Raw genomic sequence first — 21689 nt, 5'->3', positions numbered from 1 at the left:
TGTTTACCTGCCTGACAGAAGCAATATATAATGCCACAATCTTCTAATTAAAGCCCAAGCAGCGGCAGACATCTGTATGACTCACCTAACATTTCATCCTCAACATTGATTTCCACTTATAAGAATTAGGTCCCATGCCCTAACATAACTCAGACTATAGCTAAGCCTAGGGATGTGTGTATTTGCCAATTTCATTTCTCTTAGTTGCATTTTAAGTTTGGTTTGCTGCATTTCTGCATATATTTGCCTTAAAAAAAAAAATCTTCATGGAGATTTGTACAGTTTTGTGTTTCTTCTAACAGATGATTTTTTTGTACACATTTTTTTGCCTGGTATGCACATTCTAGCAAGCAATTTCCCCACCTTTAAAGCCCTATACGGCCTAGGACCCTCATAGCTACGGGACCGTCTCTCCTGGTATGTACCACGGAGGACCTTACGGTCTTCAAACAAAAACATATTGGAGATCCTGGGCCACAGAGAGGTTAGACTGGCCTCAACCAGAGCCAGGGCTTTTTCGGCTGTGGCTCCGATCTGGTGGAACGCTCTGCCACAAGAGATTAGGGCCCTGCAGGACTTGACATCTTTCCGCAGGGCCTGCAAGACAGAGCTGTTCCACCAGGCCTTTGGCCAGGGCACAGCCTGACTCCCTCCTTTGGCAATCTTCACAGAACTCTATCCCAATGGTTGCCATCAATTTGATTTGAAGTATTTTTTTAATGAAATGATTTTAGAATGTTGCATTATTTTATTGTTGTTAGCTGCCCTGAGCCCGGCTTCGGCTGGGGAGGGTGGGATATAAATAAAAAATTATTATTATTATTATTATTATTATTATTATTATGTGCGAATAATTCACTAATGTGTGAATAATGCACGTTTTTGTAGTCTACTTTTGCAGCAGACCATTTGGAGACCTGCTGTGATGAGCTCTTGAGACGCTTTGACGGGAATAAAGGCCTTTGACTTCATAAAAATCTTGATGCCATGATTTCCTAGTTTAGGTGGCCTGAAGAGAGCCAGTGTGGTGTAGTGGTTAAGAGCGGTAGTCTCGTAATCTGGTGAACCGGGTTCGCGTCTCCACTCCTCCACATGCAGCTGCTGGGTGACCTTGGGCCAGTCACACTTCTCTGAAGTCTCTCAGCCCCACTCACCTCACAGAGTGTTTGTTGTGGGGGAGGAAGGGAAAGGAGAATGTTAGCCGCTTTGAGACTCCTTAAAGGGAGTGAAAGGCAGGATATCAAATCCAAACTCTTCTTCTTCTTCTTCTTCTGAAGTTGCTGGCCAGCATCCAATCCCTAGCAAGGAATTAGGTGTGTTGTGCTCCAGGGGGTACAATGTGTACACAGTATCTTCAGTTGCATAGACTCCTGGAGCCTGTTCCAGTGAACATGCAAATACTGGGACTGAGCTCCCACCCACTGTGCCACTGACAGCTGGAACTAACCACCGGATAGGACATCACCATACCCATATTGCCTAAATAATGCACACATTAAGGACATGGCCCTTAACAGCCGTAGTTTCCTGGTACATTCTGGAGTTGCAGTAAATGAAGAACAAAACATGTCCAACTGGAAAGGCATTTAAGAGTCCGGGATGAACAAGTGACTTACAGGAAGAGGAGTAAAAACTTCATCCAGCAAATCAGGATGAACGCAGGATATGAAAGCTCATTGTCATACAACCACTCCGCTAATAAATCAGAATGAATGTCTCAACCAAGACCAGGTTATCAGACTATTTGGGTGTCCTTTGAATTATGAATTCATGATGCTCTGTGCTCAGGGTGGGACCAGGGCAATGTGCCCCTGTTTTCAGGGCTGTTCATGTCAGTAAAAAATTAAGGGGGAAATGCTGTGTGGCTTTTTGCTTAAATCCTGTTACTTTCCATACCACAAATGCATACCCTCCAAGTGTCCTGATTTTCCAGGGAGTGTCAGGATTATGAAAGCTATCCTCCCGGCTTCTGATTTGATCCTGGAATGTCCCTATTTCCCCTGCTAGTGCCAGTGCCACAGAGCTCAAGGAGGAGGATGAATCAGTGCTTGTTGTGGGTGTCGGCTGCAGTGGCTGCAGCTTTGAAAGAGCCTCCCATTGCCTCTCCTTGGCCTCTTCTGCTGGCCTCTTCCCTTAGGCATAGTGGCTGCTGGACTGCAGGTGAGGAGGAGGAGAGGTTGTGACTGCCAAGGACCAGTCCTGCATGATGCTCTGGCTCTGAAGGGCAGGCAGAGGTAGTGGAGTCATCAATCGCTTTGTGTGTCTGTGTCCAATCTTGCCCCACTTGAGAATTTATGCATTGAGGAATATCGAAACAAGAAACAGCTAGAGAATGGATAATATTTAAGAATTATGTAAAACTTTATTGTACAATTAACTCCGTATTAGCAGAAATTGAGTGATATTTGTAAAGAAAAAGATCAAAGCAGAAAGAAATGATATTATATAATGTAAACCTGTGTAAAAAAGAATGTTATATCAAACAGTATAATGAGAAGGATGGGAAGAATTGTGTCGATGAGTACTTTTACTATGTAAATAATAACTTTGTCTTTTTTATTATTTGTTTCATATCTTTGTTACTTCTTTATTTTTTCTTTTTCTCTTTCTTTATAAATTTTCTATTTTATACCATTTTCTTTTTTCTACCTGTTAAGAGATAGTACATAATGTCTGTATAGATAATAATAATAATAATAATAATAATAATAATAATAATAATTTATGCATTGATGTGTGTCTTTCTTTCGAAATAATTTTTATTAAAGATGTTCTTGGGTTACAAAAGTGCATGCATCACCTCTATTTTCATGTCTTTTCATCAAGATAAGTTACATTTGGCGTGAGACATTAATGTTGGATACAGTATAAGATTGGGGGAGAAGAGAGATGGGGAGAGGGAACGAATTTCTATTCATTTATTGTGTTTTTCTTCTTGTAAATCTGCCGAAGAATAAAATAAAATAAAACCAGGATTAAGGGGGGTTCTCTGAGGGGTGGAGGGCACGTGCTCTGTGCCCCGTTGGCGTACTGGCGGTGGCACTTGCCCTCCCTCTGGTAGGACATGCTCTGTAGGGGGGGCTGGGGGGACAGAAAAAAGGGGAGGGGTCAATGAGAGTCAGATGGAGGGGGGAGTGAGAATGCCAGGGGTGGAGCAGAGGCAGAAAAACAGACATCGAAAGGATAGCATACCCTCCCTATTTTGACCTAAGGAAGGTTGGAGGTTATGAAAATGTTCCAATGAGTTGTTGTTGTCATGAAGTAGTGATTCTGTCAGCAAGTATTGCTGGGTGGGGCCCCTCAGGCAGGTGGTAACAATTAGTCCCCAAAATGGGAGCAGATGATGATGATGATAATTTACTTGTACCCCCACCTATCTGGCTGGGTTTCCCCAGCCACTCTGGGCAGCTTCCAACAACGATTTGTTGTTTAGTCATTTAGTTGTGTCCGACTCTTCGTGACCCCATGGACCAGAGCATGCCAGGCACTTCTGTCTTCCACTGCCTCACGCAGTTTGGTCAAACTCATGCTGGTGGCTGCGAGAACACTGTCCAACCATCTCGTCCTCTGTCACCCCCTTCTCCTTGTGCCCTCCATCTTTCCCAACATCTGTTGCGTTCTGAGGCCAAAGGAAAGGACCGGACCCTGATTAAAATAAGACACGAGGCTTGAACCGGCAAGGCTCTCGGAGGAAGTGCGTAAAGCCACACCCCTAACCAGGCCATTTTATTAACAAAAGAATCCTTCACACAGTGCTCGTGAGAACCAATCATATTTCCTCTGAGCATTTCATCAAACCCCACGTGGGAACAAAGTTACACTACAGCAATAATTAGCATGCATACCCCGCAGGTGAGAAATATATATGATAAGAAGGATGGCCAGAAAGACAGGCTCATTATCACCTTCATGTGAGATCTGTTTCCTGGCTCCAAGATTAACATATTGAGATTAACATATTAGAAAAGCTACATCAAAGAAACTGCCCATAGTCTTAGATGACCCAGGACACCTGCCTGTCTGTCAGTGTACGTGACTTGTCAAGAAAGAGAAATGGAACAGGGATGCAGAGGTGTGGATTGATCAAGAATCATATCAAAATGGTTTAAACCCAGTCAACGCAATGCTTTCATTGCTGACACAGATGGCTTACTCTATATTTGTTATAATTCCTCATAGCAATCCCACCTGATCACTACAAACATCAGGGTCTTTTCCAGGGACTCTTCTCTTCTCATGAGGTGGCCAAAGTATTGGAGCCTCAGCTTCAGGATCTGTCCTTTCTGTGAGCACTCAGGGCTGATTTCCTTAATTTTTTTTTTATTAAAATTTTTTATTAGGTATTTTATACTTATATCAAGAAAGACAATAAAGAATAATAAAAGAAAAAGAAAAAAACAATACACAAATTCAACAAACAATACATCCACAATAGAAACTGAAATAAAAACAATATAACAATACAACATAAAAAACAAACAAAAAAACAAAAGTAAAAACACACATCCAGATTTTATATCCACATCTTTCATTAGCTTATTTCCTCGACTTCCTCACACCTCCCTTTTTTGTATTCTAGTTCGAATTATCTAATGGGCTGATTTCCTTAAGAATGGATGCGTTTGATCTTCTTGCAGTCCATGGGACTCTCAAGAGTCTCCTCCAGCACCAACAAAGATTAAGAATACATTAAAATCAGGCTGCCAACCTTCCTTGGCCCCATAAATCTTCGAGTTAACTAAATCCGGCCCGCAGATGGTCAGGGAATCTGTGTGTTTTTACATGAGTAGACTGTGTCCTTTTATTTAAAATGCATCTCTGGATTATTTGTGGGGCATAGGAATCCGTTCATATTTTTTTTTCAAAATATAGTCCGGCCCCCAACAAGGTCTGAGTGACAGTAGACTGGCCCCCTGCTGGAAAAAATTGCTGACCCCTGCCATAGACCCTGGGTGAGTGCCTGGAACTCCTTGGAAACTTGCTGCAGCTCAGCAGAGAGTAGGGGTGGCACCTAACTTTTGTAACAATATGCTGCCTTATCTCCATGTCCTATATAGATAATTACACGTAATGTTATTTTTAAAATATTGTTTTTGTGCGTGAGGATAGTTAATTACATTAACAGCCAGGTCAAGCACTGGCTGTTGTATTGGGGCTATGCATTCCCTAGAAATACTTTTCCAAGTAACTAGGAATATACTTGCATAATAATACCATCATTAGATTGCAGCAACCCACAAGCAGCACCCACAGGATCATCATACCATGATATGAACACTCCCCTTTGACCTATAAATACAAGGACCTTTCCAGCACCTCTCCACCCTACCGTCTCCTGACACCCACCCAATTGTTCAGTCATGAAGATCTTTGCCTTCCTTACAGCTGTTCTCTTCTTTGTGCTGATGGCTGCTCCAGGTGAGTTTTCAATTGATGATCCACAAATGTGGACTTGGGGAGGGTATGTAGCTGCTGCTTCCATGCTCAGCTGTGTGGTGGACCACCAATGGGCTCCTAGATGTCTTGGGAATCCAATTCCCATCAGCCTCCGTCAGCATAGTCACAGCCCAGTCTGGGAGGGTGGGAGGTTGGGAGAGTCCAGCAACAACTGGAGACCCATAGATTGCCCGTACCTGCTCTATAGGAACCAGGCTAGTAAGTAATATTTCCATATCTTAGATAGGGAGCCCTTACTCCCATGAGGACAGTCCCAGGAGATCAACATTCTCAAGCTCAAGCATGCCTTACAGTTAATAAATTTCCACTCTTTCACCATTGTGCATAAGACAAATCTTGCATTTTCTTAGTTCTGTAACCACCCAGAATGTAGTGCTTTGATTGATTGATTTGAATTATATATTGCCCTTCATTCTAAGGTTTCAGGGTGGCTCACAGAATAAAATACAGGATAAAAAGGCAAAGGTACCCCTGCCCGTACGGGCCAGTCTTGCCGGACTCTAGGGTTGTGCGCTCATTTCACTCTAAAGGCCGGGAGCCAGCGCTGTCCGAAGACACTTCCGGGTCACGTGGCCAGCGTGACAAGCTGCATCTGGCGAGCCAGCGCAGCACACGGAAAGCTGTTTACCTTCCCACTAGTAAGCGGTCCCTATTTATCTACTTGCACCCGGGAGTGCTTTCGAATTGCTAGGTTGGCAGGTGCTGGGATCGAGCGACGGGAGCGCACCCCGCCGCGGGGATTCGAACCGCCGACCTTTCAATCAGCAAGTCCTAGGGTCCCCAAAATACAGGATAAAAACTTATTGTTTTTTTTTAAATACAGGATAAAAACAAGTAAATAATTAAAATCAAACCGGCAAAACAATAAGCCTTCCCCTTCCCACATGTCCATTTAAAAGGCTGTAGGATGTTAATCAGCTAAAGGCCTGCTTGAAGATGAACGTTTTTGCCTGGTGCCTAAAACTACATAAAGGTAAAGAGACCCCTGACCATTAGGTCCAGTCGTGACTGACTCTGGGGTTGTGGTGCTCATCTCGCTTTATTGGCTGAGGGAGCCGGCGTACAGCTTCCGGGTCATGTGGCCAGCATGACAAAGCCGCTTGTGGCAAACCAGAGCAGCGCACGGAAACGCCGTTTAGCTTCCCACCGGAGCGGAACCTATTTATCTACTTGCACTTTGACGTGATTTCGAACTGCTAGGTGGGCAGGAGCAGGGACCAAGCAACAGGAGCTCACCCCGTCGTGGGGCCACTCGCGTCCCAAAACTACATAATGAGGATCAAAACCAGCATTTTGAGTTGGGTCCAGAAGCTAATTAGTAGCCAGTGCAGTCAGGCTAGGATTGGAGACCCTCCAAGTGTCTCTATTTTCCAGGGATGTCCCTGATCTCAGCCATCCGGGTTTCTCCTTTGATCCCAGAATGTCCCACTTTTCCTTAGGATGTCCCTATTTTCCCTGGAGAAATGTTGGAGGTTATGGAGTTATCCAACCCCTAAGCCATTTGAAGGCAATCCTGTACAGGGGAGTTTTTAAAAATGTTTAATGTTTTATTATGTTTTTATGTATGTTGGAAGCCCCCCAGAGTGGCTTTTCTTTCAGGTTGCTCAAGTGATCTTCAGGTTATTGTTTTCTTATTAGGAAAACACCCCCCTTCTAATCTGAATATGCTTGTGTTGCTGAGAAGTCCCCTGAATGAGCTTACCAGGGGTCAGCAAAATTTTTCAGCAGGGGGCCAGTCCACTGTCCCTCAGACCTTGTGGGGGGCCGGACTATATTTTGAAAAAAAATATGAACGAATTCCTATGCCCTACAAATAACCCAGAGATGCATTTTCAATAAAAGCACACATTCTACTCATGTAAAAAGACCAGGCAGGCCCCACAAATAACCCAGAGATGCATTTTAAATAAAAGAACATATTCTACTCATGTAAAAACACACTGATTCCCGGACCATCTGCGGGCCGGATTTAGAAGGCGATTGGGCCGGATCCAGCCCCCGGGCCTTAGTTTGCCTACCCATGGCTTAAACCATTCCTGTGTTTGGGGTGGTGGTGGTTTCCAGTAGGGAAGGGGGCACTCAAGTTCAGTATGAGAGGGTTAACCCACATGTTACAGGCTGGTGTACACCTGTTCAGTTTTCTGGCCAGCCAGCTATGGCCCCTTCTATTATTTTGGCTACTGTCCTGTTGGCACTCGCCAGCTGAGTCTGCTATTAGCTGGAGTGGGGATGAAAATGCAGTTCTTTTATTTCTTTTGGTACAGCACTCGCGCGGCCAAAGACATATGGTGAATGTTATCGTGCCCATGGCAGCTGCCACCATTCTTGCCCACACCATACACGACAAATTGGAGAGTGTGCACGTTACGTACGTTGCTGCAAATAAGGGGTAAGGATTCTAGAAAAAGTGTTTGTCCTATTGTCAACATTGTTTTGTCTGTCAGTTCTTTCTGTATAAGCCTGTTTGGAGCAGCCTCAGCCTAAGCCAGAATCCCAGCTGGCTTTTAATAAATATTAATGTATCCCGCAGGGAATAAGAACAGCATATTTTTTCCTGTTCAACACATGAAATATACTTGGAGTTGAGAGTGGATTTCATGCTCTTTATTCAGCTCATAGTAGTGAGGAGGAATGAATGTTCCCCCAAAATATCTGCTTTATATACATTATTTACACAATGGACTGCACGTGATTGGTTAATTCTGCGGTTCTACTGTAGGCCAATCAGGTTGTGGATTCACTTCCACCTGGAGCTGGATTGGGTGGCTCCTGCGGACCAATCATACTGCTGCATTGTTCCAGGACAATCAGACTGCTGCATTCTGAATCCTATTGTTCTAGGACCAATCAGACTGCTGCATTTTGGATCCTATTCAACTCAGTACATAACAACACAATAAGTAGGGATGCTGCTAACTAGAAGGAAAAATAGATTGGTGTGTTCTTGTGCCTGTAACAGATGTTGAAGATATCAAATATTTTGCAGTTCGAAGTGTCTGGAAGCAGAAGAACTAACTCCTTTGGAAGTGAAGCATTGTCCAGACCCGTGAAAACATTATTCACAGTTTTACTGGCAGAACTTTCTTTAAAACAGAATAAAAACATCAAAAATATCCATAAAATATATTGTGCTGGCCAGCACAGGTTCAGCATCTTGCAAAATATGAAAGAAATAATAAGCAAACCTCACCCCACCCTCTCTCTCTCGGCTGCTTTGCAGCCTCCAGGCTGCTTGCTCCTCTGTTGTTCAGGAGAGCTATTTACTTGAATTGTTCTCCCAGTAGCATCCAGAGACACACCTCCATTTGCATCTGAGTTTGGGAGACAAAGAGTCAGAGGCAACTCCTTTCAAAATCAAGAACGCAACTCAATACCTCTTGCATGTTCCCAGGTTTACAACCCTCACATGTTAGCTACCAGAGAACAATAGTCAGTTTGTTAATCATCAACTCTGCAAGGAACTCGGAGATATTTAGAAAACTCTTGTCGAAAACCCCCAGTGTTAGCAATATACTTTTGGGTATTTTCCATTTTAAACCTTCATCAATACATATAAAAGGTAAAGGTAAAGGGACCCCTGACCATTAGGTCCAGTTGTGGCCGACTCTGGGGTTGCGGTGCTCATCTCACTTTATTGGCTGAGGAAGCCGGCGTACAGCTTCCAGGTCATGTGGCTAGCATGACTAAGCCGCTTCTGGCAAACCAGAGCAGCGCACGGAAACGCCGTTTACCTTCCCGCCGGAGCGGTACTTATTTATCTACTTGCACTTTGACGTGCTTTCGAACTGCTAGGTTGGCAGGAGCAGGGACCGAGCAACAGGAGCTCACCCCATCGTGGGGATTCAAACCGCCGACCTTCTGATCGGCAAGTCCTAGGCTCTGTGGTTTAATCCACAGAGCCACCCGCGTCCCTATACTTAACAACAGATGCCTCATTTGTATGAGTCACCAGCCGTGCTTCTTCACTGACTGCCTCAACACTTCATCAGTGAAGGATGAAGAAGAAGAGAAGAGAAGAAGAGTTTGGATTTGATATCCCGCCTTTCACTCCCTTTAAGGAGTCTCAAAGCGGCTAACATTCTCCTTTCCCTTCCTCCCCCACAACAAACACTCTGTGAGCTGAGTGGGGCTGAGAGACTTCAAAGAAGTGTGACTGGCCCAAGGTCACCCAGCAGCTGCATGTGGAGGAGCGGAGACGCGAACCCAGTTCCCCAGATTACGAGACTACCGCTCTTAACCACTACACCACACTGGATGCTTGGAGGATGCTTGGAGGGGCAATTGACTCACTGTGGATTGATGATGCTTTCTGAAATATTGGTGCTGAACTGCAGCACAGAGCCGTAAGACTGGGAAGGTGATCCTATCACCTGGGCAACTTTATTGTGGTCTCTCGGTTATGATGTTCAACACAACAGGAAGGCAAAAGGACCCAGATCTCTGTGACAGACATAATGCAGAAGTGAAAAGAAGGTGCATGAGGGCTTTGCCCACCGGATATTCCACACAACAACCAATTCTGCCCCAAATTTTAGCATTTGTAGTTGGTGATGCTTTTGTCAGGGATTGGCTGCATACATCCAGGGGTGTATGGGGGCGGTGGGTGGCGGCGAGGGAGGCAGAATGCCCCGGGTGTCACTCTGAGTACAGGGTGTCAAAATGGCAGGTGGCACTCACTGCGGGGCCTGCAGAGCACTAGAGACACGCGTCTCCAGTGCCTGCAGGCTCCGCGCTGTCTGACCACGCTGTCTCCCCCTAGCTGTAAGGTGGCTGAGGCCCACAGGACTGCTGCACCGCACCGCACCGCGCCACACCGCGCCACACCGCGCCACACCGCGCATGGGGCCTTAGCCATTCTACAGCTGGGGGGGGGGGGGGAGGCAGCAGGTAGACAGCAAAGCTGCCCAGGAACCTTCCTCTGCCACTGCATACATCTAGCTTTTTTGGGTCATAGTTATGGGCTGTCTGAAGGCTAGTGGAAGTAAATAGTTTAAATGAACTGATTTCACTCTTACTAAATAACAGCAAGAGTAAGAAGAACAGAACCACAGGGAAGCTTTTTTTAGCCATCAATATCCACTCCAACTAACAAATCCATTGTCTTGTTAACATTGATATTACATTTCAGGGGGGGGGGGCAGGGATAAAAATGACAGGTTTATTTCTAGCTATTTTGTATTTTTAATGATGAAGCGACAAATCACCATGCCCAGAAGTTATTCAAATCAGGTTCTCGACCTCTGATTTAAATAAAATAACTATGTGTTTCCACACCCTTTCTTTATATTTAAGTATGTGCTTCTGGTTTTGATTTATTTGTGTTAAGTTTTTAAATCTTTTCTATCTACATAATTCCACATCAAAGACTGCGGAATCTGAAAGTGTTTTTCTCTTTGCTGCAGATAATGCTACTCACAGTGGATTCCAGTGTTACTTCCATGGCTTGAACCCTCGTAGACCCAGCTTATTTCGTTCCACAATCCCTTCTCCTGATTTGCTGTGCTTTTAATGGAGCTGATTCTGTATCGAATTGTCCGTGTTAATTAAAAAAGCATGTATTCTAGCAGCTATATTATTGGTGCCTCTGTATTTTGGAGAAGTAGTTTGTGGAGGAAATTTTTTCACGGTGTATCCTAGGAAGACCCAGTCAGTAGAGCATGAGATACTTAACCTCAGGGTTGCGGGGTTTGAACCCCACATCAGGCAAAATATTTCTTCATTTCAGGATGTTGGACTAGATGACCCTTGTGGTCCCTTCCAACTCTACAATTCCATGATTCTATGAGTTTACCTAAGGGACCAGCTACTTTTCCAAAGTTTGTCCTGCTAAGGTAGGGATGGACAACATGATACCTTCCTACCACTCCCATCATCTCTGATCATGTGCATGTCCAATGAAAATAGCAACGTCCTATATAATAATAATAATAATAATAATAATAATAATAATAATAATAATAACAACAATAATAATACCCTGCCCATTAGGACGGTTCATAAAAAAACTTTTTTAAAAAAATGCCTGCTCCAAAGGTCTTATCTTACTACACTAGGGATTATATAGGTTTATCTGAAATTTCATGCACATCAGTTAATAGCTTGACGCTCGTCTATGAAAATAGCTGTTTACTTGGCCGTTTTCCTATTTCGTGATGGCTGAAATTTCGATTCAGTGGAGCAGAGTCAAGATATTAACTGATATGCATGAAATTTCAGATATAGCTAAATAATCCCTAGTGTAGTAAGATAAGACCTTTGGAGCAGGCATTTTTTAAAAAAAAATAAATGGTTTTTTTATGAACCGCTCTACTGTGGGTGGCTTCCAACATATATAAAAACATAATAAGACATTGAACATAAAAAACTTCCCTATTCAGGTCTGCCTTCAGATGCCTCCTGAAGGTTGGACGGTTACTTATCTCATAACAACTCTCAGCACACTTAACAAACTAGTGTTCTCAGTAGGGTTGCCATATTTCAAACAGTGAAAATCTGGACAGAAAATGTTTTTTGCTTTTTGGGCAAAATCGCTTTGAAAAGAAAATGCTGCTTTCGAGCTATTTTTATGGGAAAAGTGGCAAGAAAAGGCACTGCAAGATTTCCCCGGACATTTTTTATTGATTTATGTCTGGACACTGCTGCCAACTGCAGTATTCTGGATACATCTGGGAAAATCTGGACGTATGGCAACCCCAGTTCCCAGGATGGGAATGTTGCAGAAGAAGTTAACCCTTCTTCATCAAAGAGTTCAGAGCCAGTTTCTTTAGGAATCACCCACTGCCTCTTTCAACGTAGACCACCCTCTCACACAGCAAAGCATTAACCACACTCTGGACCCAACCAGCCAGCTCTCTCTCTCTGCTAGATTTGATATGCCAGGAGGGACAGGGGTCAAGGGGGCATTTGCCACCAACATCTTGTTGACATCAGCTGACTGTGTCAGATGAAACTGATCACATAAGACAACATGGGGTACTTCAGCAGGAGCTGTAACTAGTGCAGAGTCAAGATCATGCCAAACTCAAGTGACTTTATCCTCAAAGTGTGTAGCCAGTTGGTCACAGTGGGTCTTCAAGGGCTGAAGAGGTCCCTTCCCCATACTGGGAGTCGATAACCTCCAGGCCATCCAAAATAACTCCACTGATCACTACTAGAGGATGCAATGTGAGCTGCAAAATGAGCTTCTTTGTTTTTCCAGTGTTGGGTTGGCTTCAGAGCAAGATTTGCACTACTTACACTCCAGTCTTCATCTGGCTTGTTTCATAGTCCAGAGTTTCATAGCTCTGAGGACAAAGGAGCTGCTTGGGCTCCAAAACACTGCAGAGGACATTCAGGAGTGATCATGTCAACCACCCGTTTTCATCTCACCATTCCATAGCGAGACCAAGGCTTCAATAGAACCACCACCTTTCTCTACTGGAAAATTCCCCAGACCATCCAGGAACATATCTGGTTCCCTATGTCTCTGAGGGTGGGCCATCCAAACAGGCCCACCACCCTTACAGGGGGGAACTGCCCTTGTCAGTCTAAACTTAACCAGATTATGGTCTGACCATGACACTGTGTTCTTAGGGCAAATATCACAACAAGACCGTTACCTTCCTGGTGTGTTAGACCAATGACCACCTGAGAGAGACCCATCGTTGTCGTGGAGGCCATGAGGAGCTGAGTGAGGTTGTTCTAGTCACAGAATTTGAGAGTAGCACAGTAAGAAACTCTTAACCAGCAGGTTATAGCAGAGAGACCGCAGCAGCAACTGGGAAGTCCTGCAAGAGGAGGTTCCAGCAGATGGTAGCTATGCCAGAGGTCAGCAACCTAAGGCTCATGGGGGTCGCTTAACTGGCACATGGACCCCCACTACCCGCTCGGTTGGCTCCCGTTCGCAGCACTAAACCAGCGTGGAGCAGAGCGGGCACCACCTTCCGCGATGCTGGCTGACTTCCCATTGGCTGCAGGGAGTTCCTCCGCGCTGGAAGGAGCACCGGAAATAGCGTTTTCGCATGTGTGTGTGTGTGTGTGTGTGTGTGTGCGTGCATGCCTACACACACACACACTCCAGCCCACTGTGGTAAAGGTAAAGGGACCCCTGACCATTAAGTCCAGTTGTGTCCGACTCTGGGGTTGCGGCACTCATCTCACTTTATTGGCCGAGGGAGCCGGCATACAGCTTCTGGGTCATGTGGCCAGCATGACTAAGCTGCTTCTGGCGAACCAGAGCAGTGAAAGGAAACGCCGTTTACCTTCCCGCCGGAGCGGTACCTATTTATCTACTTGCACTTTGGCATGCTTTCGAACTGCTAGGTTGGCAGGAGCAGGGACCAAGCAACGGGAGCTCACCCCGTCGTGGGGATACGAACCGCCAACCTTCTGATCAGCAAGTCCTAGGCTCTGTGGTTTAATCCACAGCGCCACCTGCGTCCCACCTTGAAGCCATACCTTGTAGCCTCCTACTGTTAAGAAATGGAACCCTGATTGCCATCCTCAGGCCTGGTCTGAATCTAGACTACAAGATATCTAGCAAATAGGCCTCCTTTCAAAATGCCTGCAGGTGATCAGGAACTGCATCCTTGAATACACTATAATGCATACATTTTTAATAGTGGCTATTTTAGAGAACACTGTATCCTTCAGGCTGCATCCTGATCGTTCATGGACTATTAGCAACGGCTTCCTCATGGGCTATTTACAGATTGCCATCTATGCCAGCTGAAGTTCCTGGGTTCAACTAGTGGTGCCACCAAGACTGGGCTTTGGGGCAGAAGTCCAAGACTCTACTCAGCAGCAAAGTGACTAGGAGGGCCTCAGAAGCAGCTGGTTTTCCGCACTGAAGTGAAGTAGTAGACATTACAAATTAAATATGTGGGGCCCTGTAGGTGCATTAAGTTGAGGGCAGGATGCCTCTGATTGCCATTTCCTGGGACTCACAAGTGGGGAAAGTGTTGCTGCAGTCAGTTCAGACTTGTGGACACCAGCTTGGCTGCTATGAGATGTTGGGTAAGATCAGTGGTGGACTTGGGGCTCTCAAATTCCAGCAGCACCCAGTGTGATAGTAAAATTTGGCACCCCCACCTCTTGTGCTCATTCAACATCATTGTTGTGGCACTCCCCGTGGCACCGGCACCCAGTGTGGCCAAACTGATTGCACTACCCTCAATCCACCTCTGGCAAGATGGGTCTTTGACTTGATCAAACTATGGGGTTATTCTATAGGTCCTGAAAGACCTACATTGGCTCCTAGTACGTTTCCAAGCACAATTCAAAGTGTTGGTGCTGACCATTAAAGCCCTAAATGGCCTCTGAGGCCCAGTAGACCTGAAGGAGCATCTCCACCCACATCGTTCTGCCCGGACACCGAGGTCCAGCGCCGCGGGCCTTCTGGCGGTTCCCTCATTGTGAGAAGCGAAGTTACAGGGAACCAGGCAGAGGGCCTTCTCGGCAGTGGCGCCCGCCCTGTGGAACACCCTCCCATCAGATGTCAAAGAAATAAACAACTATCTGACTTTTTGGAAGACATCTGAAAGCAGCCTTGTTTAGGGACGTTTTTAAGATTTGATGAATTATTGTATTTTAATCTTTTGTTGGAAGCCGCTCAGAGTGGCTGGAGAGTCTTTCTATCGTGGGCTTCTTATGTTCATGTGGTCTTAAATCTAGATTCTAAAAATGCCCAACTGCATCACTGTGTGCAACTGTTGGTGTCTCCTTGTATTGTTTAATGCATTGTGCACCCTCTGAAAGCTGCCCAGATGGGAATGTGACAGAAAAAGGCCCCTCCCCACCCCAATATTACAGACCTGAACTTCAAACTCCTCCTCTGTCCCTCGATGGGCTGCTGTCATTCAATGGCCTATAAATAAGGAGCACCTTCTGTTCCCTCCTCAGAATCTCCAGCAAATTGATTCAGCCATGAAGTTCTCTTGCCTGATCTATGGTTTCCTCTTCATCTTCTCCTTCTTCTCTCCCTTCCTAGTAAGGGCCACAGGTATGGTACAGGGGCATATTGCTTAGACTGTGACATGCACTGAAAGAGCTATGTGGACAGTTCAAGCCTAGTTGACCCACCTCATATAGCAGCACCCAGCAATGTGTCCTCCTTCTTCCACATCCTGACTATATTAATTAGGTTTTAAAAGGCTAATTAAGCTTTAGTGTTGCCCCTGAATTTTTCTGGGGTGAGGATCCTGGTAGAGTTGGCATCATATCATTCCATATTGGATTAGGGCTGATCTAAAGTGCTGAATTATGGGACGTGGGTGGCGCTGTGTGTTAAACCACAGAGCCTAGGACTTGCCGATCAGAAGGTCGGCGGTTTGAATCACCGCAACGGGGTGAGCTCCCGTTGCTCGGTCCCTGCTCCTGCCAACCTAGCAGTTCGAAAGCACGTCAAAGTGCAAGTAGATAAATAGGTACCGCTCTGGTGGGAAGGTAAACGGTGTTTCCGTGCGCTGCTCTGGTTTGCCAGAAGCGGCTTAGTCATGCTGGCCACATGACCCAGAAGCTGTACACCGGCTCCCTCGGCCAATAAAGCGAGATGAGTGCCGCAACCCCAGAGTCGGTCACGACTGGACCTAATGGTCAGGGGTCCCTTTACCTTTACCTTTACAAGGTATGACATAGCACAGGGGTTGGCAAAGACACTGGATTCATTTTTCATGTGGGTGGGTAGGGGGAGGGCATGTACAGCCCTATTTTTTTACTGCTATTTGCTTTTAATAGAGCTGGTATAAAATAGGTGAAGAAACTGAACTATGTTCCTGGTTCAGATCTTTCAAACGTATACACCTGCTCCCCACCCACAATATGGAGCATGGTATGAATGACTTAACTTTTATTGTTAGAGCCAGAGGCATCATGAGGAGCTGGGGGCAGAGCTGAATGTGGCGGCCATGTGGCTCAATGGCCGGGGGCTCCCTCCTCCCCTTAGCACTGCCACCAGCAGGAGTCTGCTTCGCCCCTTCTTCCCCTCTGCAGCAGCAGCAGCAGTAGCAGGAGAAGAAGGAGCCAGCTGCTGGAGACATGCCACATTCAGCTCCACACTTCGGCTCCTTGGCTGGAGTGGTTGGCTGGGCTGGCCCCTACACCCAAAATATAGGGGGCACCAAAGCTAAAATATTATACAAGAATGTGTATAAGAAATGTGTGCTAAAATGGGGATATATTCTCGTGAGATCTTCAAAATGGTGATATATTCTCACGAGAGCTTAAAGAAAGCAAACCGATGGAGAGGTGTGTTGAACTAAATTTAAGGTAGGAAAAACAAGAAATTTTGGGTGCCTGTGGGTTGCTGGTATTTTGGAAGAGGGGTTCCAACGCATAGTGAGAGATTTAGGTTTGCTCAATTAAACTGGATAATAAGTTATTTGTTGCCCTGGTTGAACAAATCCATGTTAAAAGTGGAAACTGACTTTCCGAGGTTAGGAAAGTGATGGGATAATGCACAGAAATGTGGGTTGGATAACATGGTGAAATCATATCAAAAGAACCTTTCAAGCAAGTCAGGATGAATGTTCATTGTGTTCCAACAAACGAATTGGAATAAAAACTTGGTATTTTAAAAAAAATATAACCTAACCTCAGCATAAGCTTTGTGTAAGTAATTCAGAATGAATGCTGAATGAATAGGACATCTGAACCAGCCCATATAGAAAACTGCAATCAAGAGATTCTCGTCAGAGGACATGGCTAAGGGATATGAGATTCAACAGCTTCCAGTTCACCATCCTTAGCTGCTCATCTAACCCAACTCTCTCTTTTTGAAATATATATCCAGAACCATTTTGTAGTGGCATATGCAAGGATAAGTGTGGTGAAGATGAAAAGCAATGGTCTGGAAGCGTGATATGCCAACAACATGACCACATCTACTGCTGTAAAAAGTAAGATAAGTTTCCTTCAAGCGCTCATTTGTGATCTGCAAGATCAGTCTTGCATTAAATGGAATGCAGGGTCCAGGCTGGGAGTATGATGGGAACTGTGAAGAAGAATCTGAGCGAGTGCCTGTATAGGAGTGAGTTTGCTGAAGCAAACGGGTATGCCAATTTTTGTGCGAAAGGACAGTATAGTAGCATCTTTAGCAATGCTCAGAACATGTGGGAGTTAGGATCCAAAAAAGGTGAATGAGAAGGAATGGTGGCGCTCTATGATTTGAGTTGTTTGATTCCAGTAAAAGGCATATAACACCCTGCTTTCAGGATTTGCACTGGTGCAGATCTGCCACAGACCCAAGTTCAAGGTGTTATAATAATATAATAATAATTTATTATTTATATCCAGCCCAGCTGGCTGTTGGTACTAAGATACAAGTCTACTGAAAACCACTGATTGAAGAGAGTGGAAACTTTCTAATTTCAGAGGCCCTGGTGAGAGGACAGAAAAGAATAAGGAGAGTTGAGGAGTAGGTGGTGAAATCAGCATGGCAGTTAACTGTCTAAAGAAGTGTGCCAAGCACCCAGGCATTTGCAATAAGGTCCCATGTGACACTAAGACCCAAAATATTGGGACATGTGGTACAGGGCTCTATTGCTGCAGTAGATTGTAAGATTTTTCTCTGTGCCAAGGATTCCCTGCCTGAGCTGCTTCAGGTCATGGCGGATGTTCTGCTGGAGACACCTAGCTTGGTTGTCCTAGGGGATTTTAACATCCATGCTGACACGACCTTATGAGGGGCCACTCCAGACTTCATGGAAAGCATGGCCTCCATGGGGCTGTCCCTGAATACGTTTGGCCCAACTCATAGTGCTGACATGCCTTAGACCTGGTGTCTACCTCTATTGATGTAGGTAATCTGACAAAAAACAAAAGAAGTGCCACGGTCAGATCACTTCCTGGTGCAATTGGACTTCTCCATGACCCTTCCCCTCAGCAAGGAGGTGCAGCGGCGGAGCTATCTGCCCCAGCTCCCGGAGTGGGGCGGGGGTGGGGCTAGCCAGCCCACGGGGTGGGACTAGCTGCCCACACGGCAAGCGTCCCTAGCTGCCCACACGGCGAGTTTCTGGAGGGGCGCCACTAGCCGCATGCAGCAGCAGCATCCCTAGCAGCCTACCGCCTGCGCAGTGAGTGTCTGGGGGTGCCGCCCATGTAGCGAGGGTGGGGGGTGGCGGCGCGGTGATGTCACCCGCCCTCACGGCTGACACCAGGTGTGCACCACACCCCCACACCTGCCTTCCTCTGCCAGTGGGACCAATTCGGATGGTCTGCCCCCTCCACTTAATGGATCCAAATGGTTTCCAGAGGGTGGTAGGGGATGCTTTATCCCATGTTGATGGCCTTTCAGCTGATTCCCTGGTGCCCTGCTAGAATGCAGAGTTAACCAGGGCTATCGACTGTCTGGCTCCAAAGCACTCTCTTCAGTTGCATGAAGCCTGGACAGCCCCATGGTTTTCCCCAGAGCTGAGGGCGATGAAACAATTGCTGAGATGGCTAGAGAGCTGGTGGTGGAAAACTCATTTTGAATCGGACCGGACACGGGTTAGAGCTCAACATTGAGCCTACCAAGTGGTGATAGTGGCAGCAAAGAGGTGAAGGTGACCCAGAAACTACAACTAATCCAGAATGCGGCAGCTAGACTGGTGAGTGGGAGCGGCCGCCAGGACCACATAACACTGGTCTTGAAAGACCTACAATGTCTCCCAGTATGTTTCTGAGCACAATTCAAAGTATTGGTGCTGACCTTTAAAGCCCTAAATGGCCTCAGCTCAGTATACCTGAAGGAGCATGCCCAGAGTGGCTGGGGAAACCCAGCCAGATGAGCGGGGTATAAATAATAAATTATTATTATATTATCTTTAAGGCTGCAGTTCACAGTAATGCATGCATGCATGCATACATACATCATTTTATTTGGCTGCCACATTTCCATAGTTGAAACCATGCTCAAAGTGGCTTACAACATGAAAACAAATCACACAATTACAAACTGAAAAGAATCAGTCATAAACAATAAATACATAAACAATAAATACACAATCCAATTGAGCAATTTTCACATAAATCATGAATCATCTAAAAACAAAGATACAAAAAGATTATATAAATAACAGCAAAACCCCCACTCTTCTACAACCCCCACTAAACAAGATCCCAGCCCAAGGGTCTATAGCCTCAGCTTTTGTAGCTGGAGTCAGTCCAGGCCCCACCTTCCTAGGCCAGGTGAGAAAAGGCCTGCAAGCCAGGGAACTAGTCTTCCAGCACTCACAGATGTCTTTGGTGAATCCTCAACCTGTTTTAGAAGTATGGCTCTATTTGATGTGAGTGATAGCTATGGAAAAAAGGTCCCTCCCATCTTTCTCTGGGCAGAAAAAAAAAATGCTGCAACTGACATTTGAATTGTAGGGGATTGCTTCTTCTCTAGCCCCTTTGGGTTGGCTCTGACTCCATCTGTTGTCAGTGGGACTTACTTCAGGATAATGTACAGTTATTGCGGCATGAGCCCAGATTATAAATTGTGATGGCAGTGACCCCTTCTGAACCAAAGAAAGGCATTTTGGTATCCAGGACTGATAAAGATTGGGACGTGGGTGGTGCTGTGGATTAAACCACAGAGCCTAGGACTTGCCGATCAGAAGGTCAGCGGTTCAAATCCCCGCGACGGGGTAAGCTCCCGTTGCTTGGTGCCTGCTCCTGCCAACCTAGCAGTTCGAAAGCACGTCAAAGTGTTTTTGTGTGCTGCTCTGGTTCGCCAGAAGTGGCTTAGTCATGCTGGCCACATGACCCAGAAGCTGTACGCCGGCTCCCTTGGCCAATAAAGATAGATGAGCGCCGCAACCCCAGAGTCGGCCACGACTGGACATAATGGTCAGGTGTCCCTTTACCTTTTTACTGATAAAGATGAGGTGGGGAATCTCAATATGCTGTATAGGGTCAGGGTGGTGGTTCAGGCCAAGTAGAGTAAGTTCAAATCTCAGCTCGGCCATGATGTTTACTGGGTGACCCTGGGCCAAATTTATCTCACATGAGTCTAGTATTTTGTTATAAACTCTTCCAATGTGCTCTTTGGTTCTTATTCTGATGTTCTGTTTCTTATGATTATAGATGACTGAAGAGCGTCAACCAATTGTGTGCTGTGTATCAGCCAATCCAGAGGTTCTGAGTCCATGATGTCCCCCTCTCACAGCCACAGCCAACCATCTGAAATTATACAATAAAAATGGGCTTTTAGTCTCGTACTTTGTTTGAAGTTCTGTTGAGTTATGAATGTCAGAGGAGGGTATGTCTTTCTGAGGTTGAGTGGGAAAGAAGGGAATGATAACTTATTGAAGTTTCATCCCATCACTCACCATCCCAGGAATGCATCTTGTTATATATATGGTCCCCACAGCATTGACCACCCGCAATCTCCTACATTATATTGCCACCTCAACAGAAGCATCCAGACTCTGTTCTAAGTGGATTGAACTATACAAACACACTTCATCTCGCCCCAAACTTATTCTCTTTTTTCCTCTGTTACCATTTGGTTTGGGCTGGAACAAAACCATACATCTTTTCTCACACATCTTCCTCCCTTTTTTTGATTTTTGGATTCTTGTTAAAAAACCAACCAACCAGAGGAAGTACAAGCAGAGAGACAGAGAGAGCGAGAGTGAGAGCAAGAGAGCGAGCGAGAGAGAGCGCCAGTGTGGTGTAGTGGTTAAGAACGGTAGTCTTGCAATCTGGGGAACTGGGTTTGCGTCTCCGCTCCTCCACATGCAGCTGCCGGGTGACCTTGGGCTAGTCACACTTCTCTGAAGTCTCTCAGCCCCACTCACCTCACAGAGTGTTTGTTGTGGGGGAAGAAGGGAAAGGAGATTGTTAGCGGCTTTGAGACTCCTTAGGGTAGTGATAAAGCAGGATATCAAATCCAAACTCTTCTTCTGCTGCTGCTTAGTTATGCTGCCCCCTCCAAAAGTTGGGCCAGCATGCACCCAAGGAAAGTGCAAAGGTAACACATATCTCCATTATAGGCCTGTTGTGTCTGAATGAAGAGACACCTGCACCCTGCCCCACCAGACGCTGAACCCATTGGTCTTCTTCAGCTGGCTCCTGCAGCAAAGAGAGGCAGCAGCCATGAAGCACCTTCAGCACCTATCTCCTCCCTCCATTTCCACTTTCACTTGTCTCCACTGCCTTCTCCAAACCCCTCTGTGGTTCCTCCTTCACTGGTATCCTCTTTGTTCACCACATCCTCCTCCTCTTCCTCTCCTTCCTGCTGGCTATCATGCTTGCTGTTGACCCTCTTTCTTTGCAAACTCTGTTAA

The 21689-nt window shown here is 45.7% G+C and overlaps 1 long non-coding RNA gene across 4 annotated transcripts; it reads left to right on the top strand.

Annotated features, from left to right (window-relative positions):
- The first annotated feature begins 5269 nt into the window (after positions 1 to 5269).
- On the top strand, positions 5270 to 20618 carry LOC310673980. Of its 4 annotated transcripts, XR_014509274.1 has the most exons (5): positions 5270 to 5418; positions 7722 to 7846; positions 15337 to 15436; positions 17225 to 17330; positions 20485 to 20618. It is a non-coding gene; the product is annotated as an uncharacterized lncRNA (long non-coding RNA). The 4 variants fall into 4 exon arrangements; XR_014509273.1 differs by lacking the exon at positions 15337 to 15436; XR_014509272.1 differs by lacking the exons at positions 15337 to 15436; positions 17225 to 17330.
- Positions 20619 to 21689: the final 1071 nt, after the last annotated feature.

The sequence above is a fragment of the Podarcis tiliguerta genome (assembly GCF_965153285.1).
Source record: "Podarcis tiliguerta genome assembly, chromosome: 3".
Classification (NCBI taxonomy): Eukaryota; Metazoa; Chordata; class Lepidosauria; order Squamata; family Lacertidae; genus Podarcis; species Podarcis tiliguerta.
This window is presented reverse-complemented; position numbering and strand designations above follow the sequence as displayed.